This window comes from Hypomesus transpacificus, chromosome 5, assembly GCF_021917145.1.
Source record: "Hypomesus transpacificus isolate Combined female chromosome 5, fHypTra1, whole genome shotgun sequence".
NCBI lineage: Eukaryota > Metazoa > Chordata > Actinopteri > Osmeriformes > Osmeridae > Hypomesus > Hypomesus transpacificus.
The window spans coordinates 1,302,504-1,324,325 of NC_061064.1; the positions used below are offsets into that span (position 1 = coordinate 1,302,504).

Here is a 21,822-nt window from a genome sequence, read left to right on the forward strand (position 1 = left end):
GCAGCAAACTGTCAAATGACCTCCAGAAGGAGTGCTATTGGTTCAAAACCCGAGGCTTGAAATTAATTATTGATTCGTTTGAATTGTATGTTTTCCTCCAGTTAAACGATAAGAGTTTCCTTTGGGTGTGTCCAGCTAGCATTGTAGTCCTCAATGAAACATGTATTGACCTGTTTTAATGATTCTGCTGTCTTATCCCTCTCTCCAGACTGCTGAAAGCAGGTTACGTGTCTCAGACTCAGAGAGAGACCTTTGGGAGTTTGTTTTTGGAGGGATGTGATTGTGACAGTCAGCCAGGTAGCCATCTTTCTTCTCCTACAGTCTCCTGAGGAGCAGGCTGTGCCTGAGGAGGGCGTGGATGGTTGGGCCATACAGAGCAACACTGTCCTGGTGTTGCCAGACCTACTAATGAACCTGGATAGTCCAAGCTGCTGGGGGTGGGCAGGGAGGACCAATCGATCCCAGATAATGGGATCCTTCCTGATAAGGGATCACCGTGATGCTAAGAATCTGGACATTGACTGTGAACCATGACAACTTTTTATCCACAATGATGGAGTCCCTCCCTCCTTTCCCTCACCCCTCCTTCTCCCACCCAATCCCCCTCCCATCTCCCTCCCACCCTCCCCTCCTTCCCCACCTCCTCCCTCCCCCTGTTATCTCCCAGGCTTCCCCGATTACGGGTTTTACTCTGCGCCCAGCGACCACCGGGGGGCGCCCTGTTCGTTTGCGGACTATGGTTCCCTGGGGCCCCCAGGGGCCCAGATGCTGCACAGCGAGCACGCCACGCCCGCCTGCAGTTCCCCCCTCCAGCACCTACACAGCCCGGATCAGTTTAAGAGCCCAGGTTTGTATGTGCGCTTCTCTCACCTCTTGGACACTTTCACTCATACCGTTTCTCCATGTAGATGATCTGTGCTTTTTTTATTTCTTTTTTTCCCTGAGAAAAAGGGATGAGGTTTCAGCCCCCGCTCCCCCCCTCCCCCCTGAATTTATCTCCAGCAAAATGCATTGCATGCTTTTCCTCCTACTACTTTTTTCCATTTTGATTTTGAATGTGCCTTTACGGGGGGTTTTCACAATCAGTTTGTATTTCTTTGTCTTGTGTCTTCCCCTCTGTGTAACCCTGCCTGTGTTAGAGGCGGCCAGACTGCCTGTGTTCCTCCATGTGCATGAGAGGCAAGAGGCCAGTCAGACACAGCAGCTTAGCGGTTACAGTTCTGTCCTCGGGGGGGAACAAACCTTCTCTCCCACATGAACCTGGAATTCAGAGGTAGAGAGTGACTGAATGAACAAGTGACTGAATGAACAAGTGACTGAGTGACAGTGACTTAATGAACAAGTGACTGAATGAACAAGTGACTGAGTGACAGTGACTTAATGAACAAGTGACTGAATGACAGAGTGACTCAATCACAGAGTGGGTGTACGAGGAATGACGCAGTGAGAATCGCATAAATGATTCATCATAGCAGATGCATGATCACCTCTATTATCACAGTGAGAATGAAAAACAAGGCAATCAGAAGGCATGTTCAGCTCTGTTCTGAGAGTGTACATTACAGATCCATCACACCCTGTGTTTACAGTATGTGCATAATTCAACCATTACCCTGCTACACAAACGAGTCATTCCATGGTTGCTGTTTTCCTCAACTATTAATTTACTGGTCATTTGGCTTCTGTTGTGGAGATGGTGCTCTCAACAGACTGGGACGTGTTTGTAATCAGACCGCTATATGATGTTGTTGCAGTGCAAGGTGTTCAGTACAGCAGTATATCGTGAGTGGTTACAGTAATGTGATGTTGCAGTGCAAGGTGTTCAGTACAGCAGTATATCGTGAGTGGTTACAGTAATGTGATGTTGTTGCAGTGCAAGGTGTTCAGTACAGCAGTATATCGTGAGTGGTTACAGTAATGTGATGTTGCAGTGCAAGGTGTTCAGTACAGCAGTATATCGTGAGTGGTTACAGTAATGTGATGTTGTTGCAGTGCAAGGTGTTCAGTACAGCAGTATATCGTGAGTGGTTACAGTAATGTGATGTTGTTGCAGTGCAAGGTGTTCAGTACAGCAGTATATCGTGAGTGGTTACAGTAATGTGATGTTGTTGCAGTGCAAGGTGTTCAGTACAGCAGTATATCGTGAGTGGTTACAGTAATGTGATGTTGTTGCAGTGCAAGGTGTTCAGTACAGCAGTATATCGTGAGTGGTTACAGTAATGTGATGTTGTTGCAGTGCAAGGTGTTCAGTACAGCAGTATATCGTGAGTGGTTACAGTAATGTGCCATGAAGCAACCATGCAGTCTCTGATGTGTTGGTTATTGAGCTGATAGGTGCCATGAGAGCTGTATGTGCTGTGGGAGATAGACTCTCCATGCCTGTCTCTGCTCTCTGTCATGGTGTTGGGTATCACTGCTGGCTGGAAGGCAGGCAGGTGAATACCTGTAGCGGCCTCCTGTTCTGGTCCAGGGCAAAGAGAGTGCAGGGCTTACCCACAGGGCTGTGGAGAGCCAGGAATGATGTCTGATGATGGCCCAACCTGCTGACTGATGGTCTCTCTCTCACTGATGGTCTCTCTCTCACTGATGGTCTCTCTCTCACTGATGGTCTCTCTCTCACTGATGGTCTCTCCCTCACTGATGGTCTCTCTCTCACTGATGGTCTCTCTCTCACTGATGGTCTCTCCCTGGTCTCTCTTCAGTTACACCAGCAGAGGAGAGGGGACCATCAGGCTCCAGCAGGTGTTGTGGCCTCCTGCAGTCCCCTCCCTCCCTCTCTCCCTCTCTCCCTCTCTCCCTCCCTCCCGTCTCCCTCCCTCCCTCCCGTCTCCCTCCCTCCCAGCCTCACTAGTCCCGCCTCATTGGTTTTGGCAGCGGACAGGAAAAGACATCTTCAAGCCCTGTGCTCTACAGCAAAGATTACACCCATATCCAGGTTTGGAGCAGCTCCCAGTCCTAAATGCGCTCAGGAGGGCTACCGGCCCCCCCAGCCCCCGCCTTGCCCACGCCCACAGCCGAAAGCATTTGCTGGATCACAGCCGGGATAGTCCGGCGGGAGACAGGAAGTCAGCTCCCTGCCTGCGGAGCTGCACGCGCTCACACCTGCGCTTCGCTTCCCCAGAACAGAAGCCTTGCTCACGGTGCTCCTCCCCTCCAGCGGTCGGGGTCAGGCTGTGTCCCCTCAGGTAGTAAAGGCCCTCCATGGCTGGTGACCAGACGAGCTGTTCTCACAGGAAACGCTGTTCCACCGCCTTGTCATCATCGCCGCGTGAGGCTGTGAGTACCGAAGACTCTTTAGAAAGTGCAGCCTGATCAGTCCAGTCCGGACGGTCTTTGTATTGCCACGGTAGAATCGTTCATTCCCCGGGGAGGATGGTGTTGTAGATTGAGCCGTGTTGTTTTACGTATTCAGCCAAATGCATCCCGTAACTCCACCCTCTCACCTCGCCTTACAGTTCATAGACAGACTGCTACACAAGCACCACTGGCTCCGCCTGGTTGTTGAACTTTCCATCTAATTTATGATAAATGTTGCTGGTGACGGAAGCAGAGAGGAAATTCAACGGATTAAATTTGCGTCAGCACATCAGACGCCTGTTCACGCAAACGCTTTGTCGCAGCATAAATGAGATAGGGGACTGACAGAAGGGGAAACAGAGTGAGCGGGGAATGTGCAGGACAGATGAGTCACCTGTGCCTAAAAACAGCTGTGTAATCACAGTCTGGCTTGTTAAATTAGCATGGGCGTCTCTGAGCCGGCAGTCAAACCCAATAAGTGTAACTCATGTTTTGCTGTTAAAGTTAATGGCTGAGGCAGTACTGCTAAGGGCTTTAAGGAAGAAACATAAATCCTGTTTCCCACGTCAGGAGGGGGGGCAAGGGGGGGGGGGGGGGACTGCTGTGCACGATTCAATAGCATCCACCAATTATAAAAAATGAGGATTACTGTTTAAACTGAAAATAGCTGTAATTGCTTAATAAGCAAGCCTATTAGAGGCTGTGCTGGCCAGATAAGAGTGCTGAGACCAGTCGTGGGAGGGGCCTGTAGTCAGGCACCAGAGGTTTGTGCTTGTGTGGTGTGGTGTGTGTGTGTGTGTGTAAGAGGATGTTGACCAGTGCTCCTTGAAGCATGCTGCTTCTTCACTGGAAGTGGACGCAGCTATTGTGAATTTGCTTGCTATTTGACGTGTTCATGTGAATGTATTTTCAGTGTTTCCATGAACAAGAGAGAGACTGTGGCCTGAATGAGCCAGTCAGGAGAGGTGGAGGTGGTGATTTACAGGTTCAACAGATCGCCCCCTCTCTTCCCACGCCTAAGGGTTTTACACCAGCACTGTTATTGGCCTTTCTTAGGCATCTGGACTTTTCAAAAAGGTTTGAGTGTCTCCTGTAGCCACAGGGCACGGGGTCAGAGGTCAAACTCAGGGTTTTCTTCACATCCCTGGAGACGGTACCTGGGCTCCAACTCAGGTCAAGCTTTTATATTTTTCAAGGTTTACAGCTCTTTTTGCTGCCTGATAGTTTTGTCCTTTGCTTTCTGGCTGGAATTGGATTTTTAGGAGGCTAGTATTGAGAGCTTTCTCTGGAGTTATCAGGCGACAGCCAGGCTAGGTGTCTGTGGGGTAGATGGACCAGTGCAGCAGTCATCCTGCAGCTGCGTATCAAGGAGCAGGGAAGGGTGAAGGGTTGAGATAGGGCTTAGCAAAGCTACTTTTGGTATAATAATTGGCAAGGCAAACTCTGATGAGGCATAGACAATATGAAGTGTTCAAGATTTGAACCTGCATGAGTAAATACAACGACAACTCCACCATCCACAAACTGTCACATTGACTGCAAGGAGGAATACATCACAGGCTGTGATAACAAGAGAAACACATTCACTACAGCGCGTTAATTAATACCCCAAACACAATCGGGTTTCCAAGTTGCAACTCCATTAATATCAGCATTTGCTCACAGCAAACCAGGACTGCATTAACAAGTCCCAGTCTTCCTAGTCTACTATGTGCAGATGTCTTCTCGTCTTGTGTTGTCTGTGAACAGCATCACTGTACGTTCCCAATACAGAGCATGTCTGTATCCGAAGAATATCACTCTGGATTCACATTGCTGTTTGGCTGCCCCTTATTCTGTATCCAGTTCCTACATTATATCTTTGACTTGTTAGCTTATAAATGCTGGTTTCCGATGACATATCTGATAACCCCACACAGCATCACCCATAGCATTACCAACGAACATGTAGGATTCCATATCCTTGAATCCAGTAACATATTCTTAGATATGTCTGTGTAGGGTATGTTCCTTAACCGATTCAGAATGAATTCCTATAGATCTTATAAACTGATCCATCGTCTGTGTCGTACGTCCTACCTCCGTGGTGAGACTGAACTACAGCACCCCCTGCTGTGTTGTGTGTGCAGGGGCCAACCCCCCGCGGCCTGGAGGCTTCCCTGGCGCTAGGAGCCCAGGGCCGGTGTCAGACCTGTATGGGCCAGGGAGCCAGGACTCTGCTGTGGGGAACTACATCAGCACTGCCAGCCCCCAGCCTGGATCTGGGTTTGGACACAGCCTCGCGGTGAGTACAGCCCGTCCTGTCTCTCTTTTGACCTCCTCTCTCACTCTCCCCCTCCCTCCTTGTCCCCCTCTTCCCCTTTCTCTCTCGCTCCCTCTCTCTGTCGCCCTCTCTCTCTCTCTCTGTCGCCCTCGCTCCCTCTCTCTGTCTCCCTCGCTCCCTTTCTCTGTCGCCCTCGCTCCCTCTCTCTGTCGCCCTCGCTCCCTCTCTCTGTCTCCCTCGCTCCCTCTCTCTGTCTCCCTCGCTCCCTCTCTCTGTCGCCCTCGCTCCCTCTCTCTGTCGCCCTCGCTCCCTCTCTCTGTCTCCCTCGCTCACTCACTCTGTCTCCCTCGCTCTCTCTCTCTGTCTCCCTCGCTCTCTCTCTCTGTCTCCCTCGCTCTCTCTCTCTGTCTCCCTCGCTCCCTCTCTCTGTCTCCCTCGCTCCCTCTCTCTGTCTCCCTCGCTCCCTCTCTCTGTCTCCCTCGCTCTCTCTCTCTGTCTCCCTCGCTCCCTCTCTCTGTCTCCCTCGCTCCCTCTCTCTGTCTCCCTCGCTCTCTCTCTCTGTCTCCCTCGCTCTCTCTCTCTGTCTCCCTCGCTCCCTCTCTCTGTCTCCCTCGCTCCCTCTCTCTGTCTCCCTCGCTCCCTTTCTCTGTCGCCCTCGCTCCCTCTCTCTGTCGCCCTCGCTCTCTCTCTTGTCCTGTCAGACCCGACCGGGGGTTAGACCCGGAGAGAAGCCAGACAGGACAGTAAACATGACAACATCCCTCCCACCTGCCTCCCTCCTCTTACCTCTCGTTGTGTTCCTCAGACAGCCTGCCTGTAGGGGCCGGTGTCGGTGGTGGTGTTGGTCTAATGAGGACATGGTTGCTACAGGAGCCAGACAGGACAGGACCTGGTCCTGACCTGCACATGACTCACACGGACGTGTTTTCCTTCTTGTCCTTCTTGTCAGCCTTGCTGGACGTCTGAGGGAATCACACAAGGGAGGGGAAGTTATAATGAGAGGAGTGGTGCAAATTGGTTATGTTTAATGTCCTTTTAACAAGCAGCTAAAACTGACACACCAAAACAAAACCACCAAACACCAAAGAAAATGTAATTAATTGGCCTTTTGCCGCCAAGTAGAGCTGTTGTTACTGGTCGTCAGAGTTGTCCAAATGTTGAAATCTTATTCAGTTTCAATTCATGCAGAAGCATTGTTGGCTCCTGAATATGGAAGTCTGGCCTATTTACAAGACACACTCTTGGCTGTCAAATGATGATTGAATTAGCATGATAGTCAACCAGTGACGGCCAAGTCTGAGGAGTTGGACACAGTGCATCGTCAAGGTTTCAGCTTCCTGTCTGTCTGCATCTGTCTCTGTCACCGACTTGCCAGTGGTGAACTTCACGCTGTCATTAGTTTGTTATGGTGACATTGTTGCCACATTTAAATGACTTTTAAGAATCAGATATAAATTTTTGGTGATTGGGCTGACACTCTTGGCCCCAGGACTCTGACTCTGTTTGTAATCATGGAAGTATAGTGGGATTGTAGGCCCATTCAGTGAGATTAATTACAGAGAAGTGTAGATGAAAACACAGAGGAGGGCAGTTATCTGACTGGAAGCGCCTCATTGTCTACATTGCTTTTGTTAGAACCTTTGCATTAGTTTTGGCTGCAAACCACAAATGAAAAGGAGAAATGGTTTGATAGAATTACTCGCAGAATGAGTACACTTGTTGTGATGAGAATACTGTTGTGATGAGAATACTTTTTGCAGCAATACAAAAACAACGACAAAGCAGTACCCTTTTATAACATTTAAACATCCTACAAGGACCGTAGATTAGATTAATTTTAGACGCACATTATTTGCATATCTAGACGAGGGCTTGTCTTTTTTTTTTAACGTTTGTTTTATCTGCTAGATTGACATTCACCCCCCTCCTCATGATCCTATACAAACGTTACGTCAGCTTCTGCGGAGGAGACAAAGTTCAGTCTATGGACTGCAGTGTTGTTCATGAGGAGACGGTTCAGTCTGGACTCTCTTCAGTAGGAGTGCAGTGTTGTTCATGAGGAGACGGTTCAGTCTGGACTCTCTTCAGTAGGAGTGCAGTGTTGTTCATGAGGAGACGGTTCAGTCTGGACTCTCTTCAGTAGGAGTGCAGTGTTGTTCATGAGGAGACGGTTCAGTCTGGACTCTCTTCAGTAGGAGTGCAGTGTTGTTCATGAGGAGACGGTTCAGTCTGGACTCTCTTCAGTAGGAGTGCAGTGTTGTTCATGAGGAGACAGTTCAGTCTGGACTCTCTTCAGTAGGACTGCAGTGTTGTTCATGAGGAGACGGTTCAGTCTGGACTCTCTTCAGTAGGAGTGCAGTGTTGTTCATGAGGAGATGGGCATGCTGCCACTCAGCCCAAGGGGACCAGCTGGCTGCAGATCTCTGCATGCTCTGGAAATACAGTAGATTAATATTGTTGTTGTTGGCATGAATGAGTACGCGGTATGTTTTACATGCCTGTAAAATCACTTGCACATGTGTTAATATGGTATGAATCTATTGTTGTGATTTACTTGCTGCTCCAATTATCCTGCCTTAACTACTGCCTACCATGTAGTCATAATAATGAACCTGATCATTTGAATCATTCCAGTAGCTTTTTACTCAATTCCAATATTTGTCATTTGAATTATTTGATGGCAAAATCAACATTTGACCCTCTATTAGGGGGTCATTTCAGATCCGTGAATATGATTAGTAAAACACTGGAATCTGGGAGAACATAAATGCTACAATAGGGTGCTTCAAATAGAATCAAAGCAAACAAGTGATTTGAGTTGATTGTACACTGCCAACGATATATTGAATGTGATCAAGACACACACACACACACAGGAACAGAGAAATCCCCTTCATGCAGAACCAGTTGGATGATCAAATGCACTCCCTCTTCTTGAAATGCGTACTGACCCCAGAACTAACTTTACACTTCTAGGGGCCGTTGATTGCGACAGCTTTTACAAATGGATACCATTGAGCAGGTGGTCGGTTGCCATCTCATTAGAGGTATTACCTTCTATTTATATTATATTCATATTATCTAGCAGTCTTTCCCAGCTGTTGTTGTACACTGATCTCATTATTCAGCATTTCCACAGTTGAAGCTTGACTCACCACACTTCACCTCACCACCCCAGACTAACTGGAGCCTCACTCATGTTCTGTTCCTCTAAATTCCTGATGAAAACATCGAGTGTTTGACTGATGTTGATTCGGCTCATGAGTACAACTCAATCTCCCTGATTTACAGACTGTAAATGTTCTTACACCAATGTTCTCCAATAAGTAACAATCTACAACAAATTACTAATTTATATTAACCTAATATCCTGTGGGCCTTTCAATGATCTTCTCTGATATACAGGAAAAAATTGGCTTTTGCATTGGATTAGATTATTATGGAAACACATTCACAGAATGTGCTGAGTAGATGCCAGATGTCATGCTAGCTGAGAATGACATCAGCACCTTTTTACAACCAAACCTCACTGTCACAGTGGATGGTGTTTTTATGGTGCTGTAGATTTAGGATGTTTATCTGTGGTGCATGTTGTGAGTTAGATAGTCCTCTAAAGATAGTAACCGGTGTTTCAGCTATTTCTCTTGTTAATGCAAAATGTCCTCAATACACATCTTTTGAATTATTCCTTCCAAAGAAGAACAGATATGGTGTAGTTTGTATATGTTGTAAATCTGGGAGACTGACCTCTACATAACTATAACGTTGCATGTTGCCTAGTTGTGGAATGATAGTGTGTGTGAGTTCATGTCGACAGTCTGTGTGATCACCTTGCTCCAACTGGTAAAACATCAAAATATCATACTTTGTGTACTTGAAATATGTCGTTATCGTAACGCCTGTTGTCTGTGTGTCTGTGTTGCCATGCAGAGTCTAGCAGGTGGTCCGGGAAAGACAGGCCGGAGTTTCTGATTGGCTCTGTGTGCAGGTGATGTCATCAAACCTCAAGCACTACAGCATCACCTAGACTTAAAGACAGAGATGGAACCACAGAACAAAAGAAAAGTAAAAATCATCTCAGAAAAAAACAACTGCTGTACCAGAATCCAAGCCTGGATTGTTTTGATGTTTCCTGTTGATTTCATTCACCTTCATTTAGAGTGTTGAATTAGTTTTAAAAGAGTCATTTTAGTTTTATCATAATTATTTGTGTTGATTTTATTTAACCTTTTAGTGTATTCATGTAAACTGATTGTGTTTCTCTCTTGGGAGGGGGGGGGGGGCGGTCATTGCTGAGGTGGTTTGAAAAGTTGTGTCTTCACCTTTGGTACCAATTGTAAGAGGAAGAAATATGAGTTTCAGAGTGTCGTTTTGCACACAAAAGAAAGCCAAAGTGGAAAGGCTTGGTGAAAAAAAAGAACATTTCAGAAAAAGACAAATTGGGAGGGTAACTAATGAATCTTAGTAGCTGTTTTTAATTCTTGTGATGTCTCATTGTTAACCATAATTACCTATTTTTGGGCAATACGAAGAGGACTCCAATATTTTTATGGTCCTTTTTTATAAGTGTCGTTTTGTTGTTTAGAAAAATTGTATTCTATAACAAATTTCATATAATTACATTGTGAATTTAAACTTAAGAAAAAAAAATTACTGTACATATTATTCCAGTCACTGCATATAACCAACTCAATGAGAGAATAGCATATTTTTGTGATGGTGTGTCAAAGAAAATGTTATAGCGTGTGAATAGAAAAGAAGCTCTAAACAACTATTATTATTATTATTCTTTGTTCTTTACTGACTGGAGACATTGAAGACCCCAGTGACAAACAGAACATATTTGAACACCGACAGGACGGCTTGCTCTGTAAATACTGAAGCTGAATAACAAGTGTCATACCAGCATATTTACAAATGGTGAGTTCAGCGCACAGTTTTGAGAAATAAAAAAAAATCGTTGATTGTTATCTTTTGTCTAACCAACTCTTTTTTAAAGACAGCAGTATCATTTTGTTAAGAGTGATCAATTTAATCCAAAACACACTGTTCTTAGTGATGAAGATTAGAAGTCTAGCCCAGGCCAGTGCTCTGAACACCCTGAGAGAAGACACAACTTGTTGTTTGTCGTTTGTTGGTGTTTGATTCCTCCTGCTTGTCAGGAACACGTGCTCTCTCTCACCGTGGGAAAGGCTGTTTGTTGTGACGTTTAGTCTCTCAGTCAACTACTCTTATAAATTCATTAGGAATGTTACCATTTTGATACCATACCTCAGTCCTGTGAGTTCAAATGTGGAATTGTTTAATTTATTTTTGCGGGAAATATATGAAAAATTTGAAAGGAATAATAATAAATCATTGCAGTTTCCTATTTGCACATGTATATGTGGGCTATTTAAGACGGCCTATTGTTTGGTTGAAGAATGAAGGATTATTGGATGCGTCTCCTAGACTAGACAAACGTTCAGAGGTGAATATACGGCTTGGCAAATAGTGATTGATTGAAATCCGTTTGTTGAGGTCATGTCTTTGGATTTCTTTGTTTGGTGAATCCAACCTCTGATCTAGGACGTGCAGGATCGTTTAGATACAGCCAATAGAATAACACTGAATAGATGAATCATCCAGCATCTGAACTAATCTCTCTTTCAGAATGTGTAGTGAGGGTTTTGCTCAGACAGACACATGTACTCAGATGTGCAGGAAGATTTGGGAGCAGGGTGACAGAACGGTTTTTGTGTGATAGATTTTGATGTAATATTTTCTCTCCTGCGAGTTTTTGTTATTCTAGTTTTATCTGATTTGTGTCACTTTTTTGTAGCTCTTTTGTTCAGAACAACCAGGTGAAGAATAATGCTGGATGCTTTTACAGTAAATGATATGGAGGATTGAGTGATGATTTAAACAAGACTACAGACAAAAAAAAAAAAAAAAAACATTGTAATGTTCAAATGTAAAAGAAAAAGAAATACAAAACTATAAAAAGAAAAAATGCTTCCTCGCTGATTTCAATTTTGAATCAGGGGATTTTATTGATATTTTTGTGGTTAATATTGATAATTGTAATAATATATTATTAAAATGTACTGTGCATCCATTGACTTCTCTCCTTCCATTCCCTATCACTACATACACTTTTTGTTGATCATTCATGTACTTCAGTAGTGTGTACAAATAATCACAATGAACTAGTAACAGAGTGCTGTCTTTGATAACACTGTAGTGGTCTATGCTCTTTGTCATTTCCTCTGGTCTGCCTCTCATTTCTCATCACCTCTCTCTCTCCTACATCTCCTGTGATTAGTAGTAGATGTTATGTAATTAATATAATACTTGTAGTTAATAGTAGATGTAGGAACAGTAAGGGTAAATCTTTCTCTATTTATCGAAGTCTGACATACATTTGCAAACAGTTTTTAATAGCAGTTCCATGACCTGTCTCTTCAGTTTATTTTATTTATTTTTTGTTTGTTTGACCAATTTCACCTGGTTTCAACTAACCAAAGCTCTCACTGAACAACTACAGACAAATAAATTGCTGTAAGATGGAATTTTCCACAAGGCATTATTTGGAGCCTCACCCTTGAATGTTATAAAAGGGGATCTGCCATACTACCTTAAAAGCTAATGCTAGATATGCAAAACTTTTACTTTGATTACTTTCGTAACAGGGACACAAGCTATAATCAAGATTTTATGTGAAAGAAAAATCTTATTTTTTTAGGAAGTTATAACATATTAAATATGATTACAATAATAATAATCTTAATATTAAATGATAAACTGTAATATATTTTAATATTTGTACACTTGAAAATATCCCTGATGCATACAGGCACTGCTATTTTTGGATACAGTTCAGTTTTTGAAATATCTTTCAGTTTAGTTCAGTCATGAATTTGACCAGGGTTTGTACATTGCAGGTTAACTGGACATTGTAGCATTCACAGTCATTGTTCCAAACAACATTTTCACCTCTAAAGGGGCTGTATTGTAGATGCTTACAGTCCAACTGGTTCAATACACTGTAGGCTAGCTAGCTTGCTAGCTGTTCAGATAAACACATTTACAATTATTACAGACAAAGCTCTCTGCTGAGTACAGCAGTATTGTTGCCTTGTCACAAAACAAAATCATACTTATACAGTATGAATAACTTAACTACTAAGACTATTAAATCGTAGCTTCCCTGTTCATTCTGAAGGACTGCATATCATACACGTTTCACTATCACAGTAATATATAAATCGACGTGTTTCGATATGCAGTCTACTAACTGCCCAGAGCAGTGCCCCGTCATTGCGATGGTCTGGTCACTCCTCTTCTGACTAAAATACAAGTTAGTTGTTCTTTGACCTAGTTCACCCCTTTATATCTGATTTAATCTATTATTAAGATTTTATCCCATAGCATGGACTTTAAGGTAGCATGGCTCTGTTGCTGTAATTCAATTTTTCATTGACAGTTTACAGCTGATGAATGTGACACATCTTACTAGACTAGCTAATCCATTGGACAAAACAATGTTGGTTTACGAAAAAGAAAAGAATAAGCAACCTAGAAGGTGATGATATTTGGAGTGTACTACCGTATCCATTTAAACTTGAATCTTGAGGCAAGTGCTAGGCAATGGCCAAACATTTCACTCCATTCAACCATGGATCACTATGTCACCCATGCCTGTTCATTGTCATACATATATACATACACATATAGTCATATGTTCACATTCTGTTCAATGTACAGTAGCACCTGTTATCCCTCATGTAAACATGTTTGACTAGGTCAGAGTAGTGATATCCCTTTATTATTGCCACAGGAAAATTGACACATTTACAGATCTGTACTGTAGTCAAACACTGGCTCCACCCCTCGCTGTCAGAACAGTCAACATTACACAGTGAACAGGTGTGTTCTTTCGACATCGCGTCGTGTTTTAAAACCCACACTCGTTCTGAGGCCTCCCATACTGGCTGACACAATATGGATGACTGTTAACGAGAGAGCGATCCACTGGTCTTCTTCGGGTCTTCTTAAACGAGTCTGTCTGTTGCCCCACATCTGTAATGTTGTTGAGGGCGACAGGGAGGGTGGTGCCACAGAGCGGGAGCGTTAAAGGCTGTTAATGTCCTTCCATGTAACTTCCACCGTCCTCAGGAGAGGAGCAGCTGAGAACAGTACGCTTCTCTCTGCTATGTGATCTTGATTTGCCTTGCCCATTCCTAACACTTGCCCATTTTTTAACGTTAACAGACTTTTTACGGCGAGAGACTGACAGAACTGACTGAAATCTGAAAGCATCTTTCAGATGTTCTTGTATGGCTTTGCTCAAGCCTTGTTGTAAAATAAACTAAACATGGATGGGAGTCTCTCACATCTCAGATGTGGAAAGTATAATTTTATATTTGTATTTTCAAATAATAATAATAATGATGAAAAAAATGTTTGTGAAAGGTTTCCATCCTCTACTGTGGTCCAGAAATCATGTTTGTCTGGAAAAAAAAATTATAAAATAAAATGAACTGTTTTATTCCTTGCTTTCATTGTTAATTTGATTTGCTTGACTATTGTAATACGCATTTGGTGTGGGAAGATTGTATTATTTCTGTCTCATTAAATTTGGTGGTCTCTTAATATTTGAATCTTTTCCACATTCTCATATTACACGCAGAATAATGAGCACACACTCTGTCTTCATGAATGTTGTACGACTGTCCTAAGGATCACAAAGAAATGTGTTGGGTGCTGTCACCCAGTGAGCTCAGATCACAGCTGTGTTTCTCTAGTACAGTACGCTGTCTTCAGCCCCACCCTTATCAAACAGCCCCGCCCTTATCAAACAACCCCGCCCTTATTAAACAGCCCCGCCCTTATCAAACAGCCCCCCCCTTATCAAACAGCCCCGCCCTTATTAGACAGACCTCCCCTTATCAAACAGCCCCACCCTTATCAAACAGCCCCGCCCTTATCAAACAGCCCCCCCCTTATCAAACAGCCCCGCCCTTATCAAACAGCCCCGCCCTTATCAAACATCCCCGCCCTTATCAAACAGCCCCCCCCTTATCAAACAGCCCCACCCTTATCAAACAGCCCCCCCCTTATCAAACAGCTCCCCCCTTATCAAACAGCCCCGCCCTTATCAAACAGCCCCCCCCTTATCAAACATCCCCGCCCTTATCAAACAGCCCCGCCCTTATCAAACAGCCCCACCCTTATCAAACAGCCCCGCCCTTATCAAACAGCCCCCCCCTTATCAAACAGCCCCGCCCTTATCAAACAGCCCCGCCCTTATCAAACAGCCCCCCCCTTATCAAACAGCCCCGCCCTTATCAAACAGCCCCACCCTTATCAAACAGCCCCCCCCTTATCAAACAGCCCCGCCCTTATCAAACAGCCCCCCCCTTATCAAACAGCCCCCCCCTTATCAAACAGCCCCACCCTTATCAAACAGCCCCCCCCTTATCAAACAGCCCCGCCCTTATCAAACAGCCCCCCCCTTATCAAACAGCCCCACCCTTATCAAACAGCCCCCCCCTTATCAAACATCCCCCAGCTCCCTACACAGTTGTTGCCAATGTAACATCTCAGTGGCTAGATTTAGCGACTTTTCACCTTCCCTAGCGACTAAAAATTGATAGATCTGGCCACTTTCTCCTACCTTAACAATCCCCGTTTTCGTTGTTGAACATCAGCAAAATAATCTTGTACTGATTTGTGAATGACGTCACACTTGTTTTTCTTAGTGTTCTAGCGCCGCTAGGACTACATGTGAAGGACATCTGCAGATCTAAAGGTTGACGCGATATATGACGTCATCACGTTATCTAGCAACATTTCACAACAGAGAGCCAAGAATGGTGAGATTTTGTGGTGAGATTCTTTTTGGGCAACACTGGTCCTCCATTCCCAGGGCCTGTCCTTCATGTTGGACTCCAGCCTACATCGCTGCCTAAACCTCCATACCTGGCCCTGAGGTCCACAGCACCTCTCCATGACAACGTCCAGCCTTATTAATCACACTAACCACATTTCATAACAGGTGCCCCCAGGGTCACTGTCTGCTTATTAAAATATACCAAGGTGTTTAATTCCATTTCTTGCACTCTGCCATCCAGGCCAAAAGGGAAACATCCTCGTGTCGAAATCGGTAATGAAGCCCGCGGAAGCTGTTTCTACTCAGGTCTGGTTCACTTTAGAACCGTTAAGACAAGGTGAAACAATCGTATTACTTATCCTGAAGGCACATTTTGATTGATAGTTTCCAGAAGAACTGTTTACCGTTGCTGCATTATCGATTTCAAAGGCCTTTCTCTCTTGTGGTCTGATTGACAAAAAGCACCAAACAGTCCCTGGATTGAGTAAGCAGATGACTGAAAAGCTGAAAAGTTCTGCTCTCTCACAGCAACATCAAGTCATCCAAGAACTCTGCCAGATTACATGTCTGTCTCTACAACAACACGATGCGCAAACTGAGAAAAATTTTGAAGTTCCTCTCAGGGCAAACACACCCCCTACACTCTCTGTCTCACACACACACGCACCATAATGAAGCTAAAAGCAGTTTTTTAATATGGCTGTCAAAACGTAATCAGTTTTGTTTCATCTGAGATGGAGGATGGTAAATATGCGCCGTCAGCAGAAAGGCTTCATTTTGCTCCCTCTTCCTGCCTCATCTTCGTGTTTGTCATCTCACCCGAAGATTAGACGACCGGGGCTTATTACGGGGTACTCTGCTGTCAGCTCCTCGCTCTCTTCGCTCTCCTCGCTCTCCCCGCTCGCCTCGCGGCCTCGCTCGCCTCGCGGCCTCGCTCGCCTCGCGGCCTCGCTCGCCTCGCGGCCTCGCTCGCCTCGCGGCCTCGCTCTCCTCGCGGCCTCGCTGACAAACCAGGAGGAGTGCTCTGGTGGTGCTGCTGGTCCTGCAATGCATTGTGGGAAGCAGACCACATTAACATCACGCTGCATTACACTGGTAACTAGCTGTTCAAATCTCACAACGTACTGTATGGAAAATGAAGACACCTCGCAAGAATAATCACAGTTTCAGTATGGATTGTTCTGCACTGATTTACTGTATGTTCACAAATATCTTCAGACACTGCTAGTCACAGTGAATTTATTATATTTATGGGGGTTTTTTTTTGGGGGGGGGGGGGTTAAACCAACTGTCAGACTTATACCTTCCTTTGCATATGAATAAATGCGTAGATAGAGAAACTGTTTTCAGAACAATGCCTGTCACATCTCTTTTCATTAAATTTTTATCTGTTGGAATCTGCCTGTTATCTGTCCTCCAAATATAGCTTCACTATATCAACTGCGCAGCTGTGACAAGCAGGCCTGTGGTGATACAGACTTAATCATTCATTTGGACAAGCTGATGGCCGGATGTAGGATGCAAGGTTATTTCCAGATCCATTTGAGTCAGCCAAGAATTCTCCTGCTTCATCCAAATCACACTTTAATCTCTCTCAAGGCACCTATCAATGTGTTAACCTGTGTAAAGTAGTTCTTTATCAAGAGTTAAATGATGATAAAAGCATTGTTTCATTTGTTGACATTGTGTTTGTAATCTGACTGTGTAACTATTTGCCTTCAGAAGATATTTCAGGACATGACCAATAAATAATCAACTACAACAGACAGAAAGGTGAGTAAAGAAGCTTGGATAGATAAGGAGTTATCTCTGCCATCCAATTCACCAAAACAAACAAAGCCTGTGCTGCTTTCCTTAAGAGAAGGAGGAGAGCTCATCTGCATACAGAACCTCTGAGATGAGGCTCCTGGTGCTGACGCGTCGCGGTAAGAGACGCTAGCCCGGGATCGCAGGCCGCCACGCGCACGGCTGAGCAGGCCGCGCGGCTCGACCAGGAATAGGCCTTAATGAAGAAGCGGAGACTCGAGAGGAGGTCTGGCCAATCAAGCAGAGCGGAGCTCTCGACCTGGTGACCATCAATATTCATGTAGGGGGAAGTGGTAGATCTGGGATATCTGAGAGCACACACACACCCCAGTGAGAGGTTAGGGACGAGGCCCAGACCTTGGTGGTGCTTAGCGCTCATTAACAACAATTAAGAGCAAGTCTGGGATGCTGGCATTCTTAATTGGCAATTAGAGACCCGTTAGATACGGGTGAAAGGGACAGAGCTATGTTTAGAAGGTAGATTGGGGTCTTGTGTTCATACCTCCTAAATGATACAGGAATGAGAAGTCCCAAAGCACTCTGGAAGCCACGTCTCACACAGGGACCCTGGAGGCGTCGCTCTGCCTAGAGCACAACTTGTTACCTCCAGTCCTTTCATGCTGGCCAGCCGTGCTTGGATAGTGGATAGGGGGAGAACACGCGCTGGTGTGCACCTTAAATAAACTCCATACCAACCAGTGTTTACCCAGGTGGTTGTTACAGACATGTTGCAGAAATCAAAGATGTCATTCTAGTTTGGTCACAGTGCTGTTAGACCGAGGTGGAGGAGACGGGCGGGTGTGTGTGTGTGGCCCAGGGGAGAAGCTGGGGATGTGGAGTACAGGCACTCAGGTGGCGCTACCCCCTCCCTTCCTCCCCCCCACCCCTCCCCTCCCCCCCCCCCTCCCACTACCCCGCTACCTCCTGATGCGCCAACGCTGTGCTGTGGTAATTGACGTGACATATTGATGGGCACTCTCTCTCGGCCAGGGAGCCGCGCGCCTGCACACCCTTCCAGCTCACTAATAATCTCTGATTAAAAACGAGTTAAGAGCCCATGAAGACTAAAATGTGCATTAACCAAACGACCTTCTGGGACCGGGCACACGGTCAATCTACCTGCTCCCGGCGTGGTGAAGTGACCGTTTCCTCCGGCGCTGAGCGTCCGGCTGGCGCTGAGTACGTGGAGATAAGGAAGCAAACAGGAAGAAGAGCTGTTGTTGCATATTACTTTATTTTTATTTGTCTCGAGAACATGTTCAGCCAATATCCTTTTTTGTCATTGAAATGTACTATCTTTATTGAGTTCTTATCAAGCTGTTTATGAGCTTATATATTAAGAGTAAGCGTTGAGTCGGTCGTACATTGCTGCCATTAAAATGCCTTCAATTTCCAATAGGAAGTCATATTCACAATGCAGCTGATGCAATCGAGGGATTATCCTCATCCTTAGTTCAGTGACTGTAAGGTCATATGAGCTGAAGAAGGCACGCCACTCTCAGACACCTGAAACTTCATCCACCGACAGAAACATTTTAATAATGATTAATTAACACGATATTAAAACAGTGGTTTGGTTCATTCTGGGTTTAAAATGAGCCCTTTATGTAACGTTGATGTACAATGAAGCGATGAAGTGGCTGTTACGATGCTGCTTTTCATATAAAGAGTGACATCTGTACCTGAAGCCTCTCTAGATTTGCAGTAATTATAGCAGCAGTAATTAAAAAGGGTCCCTGGTGCTTCCGGTAGCGTAGCACTCAGAAAGCAGGCTGAGGCCACGACGGGCCAACTGACACAGAAAACGCTGTGACTGTATCCTGTCCTCTGCTGTGCTCTCTACTGAGATAAAGGGCTTCAAACCTCCAGAGAAGCCAGCCATGGGCTCCAGCAGGCACGCCATACAGCTGGTTATTATTCATCCTTATTATCTCCCTGAAAGATTGGACTCTCCTCAAATCAATAACTGCCTCGGAGAAAACTACTGAGCGGCCCTTCGAAGGAGCTTGGAAAAGGATCAGTCATTGTAGGCGAACAGTGGTGACTCCAGATTCACACCGTGCTGCCAATCAACGGAGATACAAATTCCTTAAAAATCTTTGTAGCATACTCCCGTTATCATCAATACATCATCGGATGTCATGGCTGTTATAGTTTGTCACTATTCACAAAAAGCAGGGCGGTTTCTCTCAAACAGTGCGGGCTCACATATACTGTTACAGGAAAGGCAAACAGGAACACAGAGTGCTGTCTGGGGCTATTTGTCCCTCATTCAACCTTCATGCACTGGCTGTGAAAAATGCAGTGGAAATTGTGCTAAGGCTATGGGTTTGGCTGTGGGGTTTGAAAGGAAACGAAAGCCTGCTGAAAATGACCCAACCATGCATTCAGATAAGCTCATTTCAACATTTCATCTACAGAAGCCAAGACTGTCCAGGGTCGGATATCCAGCCTTCTCAGGCTGACCCAGCTCTTTCATTCAATTTTAATTTTAACATCTTAAAACCTAATTTTCATGCCTGTAAGTGAACAGGTTTGGATCAAATAAAAAAAAAAAGAAATACAATACTTGTCTTCCCTCATCTTTCAGTTTTCACTTAGGAAACACAATCAACCTCGAATATATCTTTGAGACGTATATTCCCCGAAGCTGGACTGAAGAGGCCACCAAGCAAACAAAAAAACCCAACAAAAAAAACACATACTTTTTTCAATTCCAAAGACACAGAATCCATCAAACTCTGCACAATGGCACAGAAAGCAATTTGCTAACAAATGTTTTGACAATGCCTTTCTTTTTTTCTCCCCTGCAAGCATTCAGAGATGTACGCACAATTTAATACCCACAAACAATCAGGGCCCTGAATGGATTCACAGATATTCTGTATTTTTCTCATTATTGTTCATGTGCTATGGAAAAGCAGTCAATGGCCCATATCACACAAAATACATTATCTCATGCTGTCATCCATTCCCCAAGCGCTCAAAGCTTAATTAATTCCATCTAGGACCAAACAATATTCACCAGCATGGTCAGGGGTTATTATGAAAGTCTGTAGCTAATTGTTTTGAAGACAAACTGAACCGCATACTAAACACATAGAAGCATGATTAGTGAGTGATACTGAAGCTTGTAAAAGCAATCTACTGTAAAGTGTAATTTGTGGCATAAGTCCAAGATCTGTTTGGCACTAGGCAAGTCTGTGTGTCCTATTCTGCATACCAGAATCATGGTTCCTCTCCTTCTCAGTGAATACTATCTTTAAAACGGTCTTGTGCACGACAGGCTTGTTTTAGAGTTGTTTCAGACATAAGACCTTTTTTCTTAAAATCCCCAGTCCATTGTCACACCAGAGAATACAGTAAAAATGCAAACTGCTGACAAGATTGACATTAGTGAACCAGCTGTGAGTGGATGTTGAAATAAACTGTGTTTGACATTTAGGGCTACCAGTCTGCTAGCCCCCCCAGTCCCCCAGCTTGGTCCACCTGAGGCTGTGCCCCCCCCCCCCCCCCCCCCACGCCTCCACCAGCTCCCTGTGAGCCCAGCTATCGTTATTATTCCACACACACAGAGCATAGAGTTGCAGTGTCACCGTTAATGAATTGCCTTTTGGACTAATCCGGCATCGCATCCTGAATGGAACCCCGGCCCATCTCTCTCCCTCTCTCTCTCTCTCTCTCTCTCTCTCTCTCTCTCTCTCTCTCTCTCTCTTTCTCTCTCTCTCTCTCTCTCTCTCTCTCTCTCTCTCTTATCCTCCCCCTCTCTCTCTCTCCCTCTCTCTCTCTCTCTCTCTCTCTCTCTCCCTCTCTCTCTCTCTCTCTCTCTCTCTCTCTCTCTCTCTCTCGTATCATCCCTCTCTCTCCCATTCGTTCCCCCAGGTTATTAATCATGATGGCATTTGATGGCGGAGCAGCGGGACGCTCAGAATCGGGCCTTGTTCTCAGCACGGAGCCTGTTTCTGCTGCTGCTCTCAGGACCCGCTCTCTGGTAGAGCGACCTCAGGAACCAGCACCCAAACACACCGGTCTGTCAGTCACCTCCACTATCACTGCTGCTGTAAAAGCGCAACATGCTCAACATCATCTACATGATCTAGTAGTACAACACACGTGAACAGGAGTGTGTTTATTTGAGCAGTCCTGGGTGTGTGGTGAGGCCCACGCAGCTAACGACAGGACAGGTTGGGGAATGAAGGTCTAGTCCTAACGTACGACTTCTCTAGAGGTGGAGGAGCACAGATTTGGCTTTGTCACTGTCAAGTTCAGTTTCATCTTTCAGCGTTCATGGTTGAGAAGTCGCCTTCTTTTCCGCCTGCTGATGGCCGAGGGCGAGAGAGGTGGACACACGCCATTCATCACCTTCACGCCAGTGTCCTGGTCTGGACAGCCATGCAATCACCGGCCCATCAGACCTGCAATCTGGTTGCTGCCCCTTTTGTCCCTCTGTGCTCGCCGTTGTAGTCAGATAAGATTATCACGGACAACCTCGACTCTGCCTGAACCCCCCTGGAGGGAGGGACCCCCACCTCTCTTTTCTCTCATTCTTTATTTTATTTATACCCCAATCTCCAGAAGAAGA

The 21,822-nt window shown here is 45.1% G+C and overlaps 1 long non-coding RNA gene across 2 annotated transcripts; it reads left to right on the top strand.

The window, feature by feature from the left end:
* The first annotated feature begins 636 nt into the window (after nucleotides 1–636).
* LOC124468194 lies at nucleotides 637–11,654 on the top strand. Of its 2 annotated transcripts, none has more exons than XR_006956145.1 (4): nucleotides 637–847; nucleotides 5,427–5,581; nucleotides 8,537–8,607; nucleotides 9,491–11,654. It is a non-coding gene; the product is annotated as an uncharacterized LOC124468194 (long non-coding RNA). The 2 variants fall into 2 exon arrangements; XR_006956146.1 differs by lacking the exon at nucleotides 637–847 and adding an exon at nucleotides 2,871–3,276.
* Nucleotides 11,655–21,822: the final 10,168 nt, after the last annotated feature.